We start from the raw sequence: 1476 nt of genomic DNA, 5'->3' as shown, positions 1-1476 counted from the left end.
CTGAAAAAGATGTCTGATTAGTTTAATCAACCTTGTTGTGTTTCTATTGTCTATCAATGAAATCTTACTTGATGATCTAGGCTTAACAATGATGCTTTGATTAAGGATTCATTGATTGAAGAATGATGAAGATACTAACTGTTTTTGATTGAATATCAGTGATGGTTCTGCGAGTATTTCAAAATGATGCAGTGGATCTATGTATGATTCAATGTTTATTTTAGAGTGACAATGGTTCAGTTTCAGGGTTTAATGCTTTGAGATATGTACACGAGTATTCTTCAAGGAAGTCATATATACACATAAGTTTTCTACAGTATAGTAGCGTATATATTCTGATAGTTTATTGATCGTGCCTTTCAGTTGATTCAATAAGTTGATGCATTGTTTGGGTTCAATATTAGTACTATGGTTACAATGATCTAACTGTTTTGGTTGTTTGAGGAGAATTTGATTAATTTGGGTTTCATTTGATTTAATGATTGATTAATTTAGTTGATTCAGTGATTGGTTGATTCAATTTTTTTAGTGATTGGTTGGTCCAACAGTTGAGTTACCATGATCAGTTTTCAATTTTGATATTTGGTATTGGGCTTAAATGATGGTAGTGGGCTCAGTCTGAAATATGGCCTACAGTTGTGATATTTTGTAGCAGGTGGATCCAATATGAAAATTTATGAAACGTGGTCCACGGATGTGTTAAGGGTTGGAGCCTTCAATGAGGAAGTCGAAGCTTCCTTCCAGTGGTAGCTAGTAAATTAGATCAGGGGGTTGGAGCTCCCTTCCGTTGGGTGTCGGTAACTGAGATCAGGGAGGTTGAAGCTCCCTTCCAATGGGTGCTGGAGAACGAGAGAAGGTTGTAGCCTTTATCAAATGGGTGCCTACGTGCTAGTATGAGTCTCCACCAGTACAATATTGTAAGAAGTTTTTATTTATGATAAAAAGAAGACATAGATGACAACATCGGTGGTTTTTTCCCACATTGGGTTTCCACCTAAAAATCTTGGTGTTCATTTGTGTTGATGTGTTTCTTTTGTGTGATCATTTATTTTTTCTTTCTACACATGGTTATTGTTTATTTAATATCTAATGAAGTACTTATGCACTACCTCAAGATAAACAGATAATGAATTAACTGAAATATATGTTTACTAGATATAAACTAGTTGCCTGCATAAGAGTCACGTACATACGCGGGTTCCCTTTAGTAAAGTCATGTACATAAATCTAGATATGAAAAAGAAAATTTTAATGATTTTAAAATATTGATTAACTGCCCCCCCCCCCCCCCCCCCCCAGTATTTTTCCCAACATGTGGAAGAGAAAATCATGAATTATTTTACTAAAATAAATGTGTTGTTGGTTAAAAATGTGATCATTGTGGAAATTTGACTTTGTTTCATGAAAACAACCCATTTATATGAATGATGAATCACTATCCAACAGAAAAGTGAAATGGAGAGTTATGTATATATC

This window comes from Pinus tabuliformis, chromosome 7, assembly GCF_031772625.1.
Source record: "Pinus tabuliformis cultivar Carrire ecotype Pingquan chromosome 7, CPIR1, whole genome shotgun sequence".
Taxonomy (NCBI): Eukaryota; Viridiplantae; Streptophyta; class Pinopsida; order Pinales; family Pinaceae; genus Pinus; species Pinus tabuliformis.
This window is presented reverse-complemented; position numbering follows the sequence as displayed.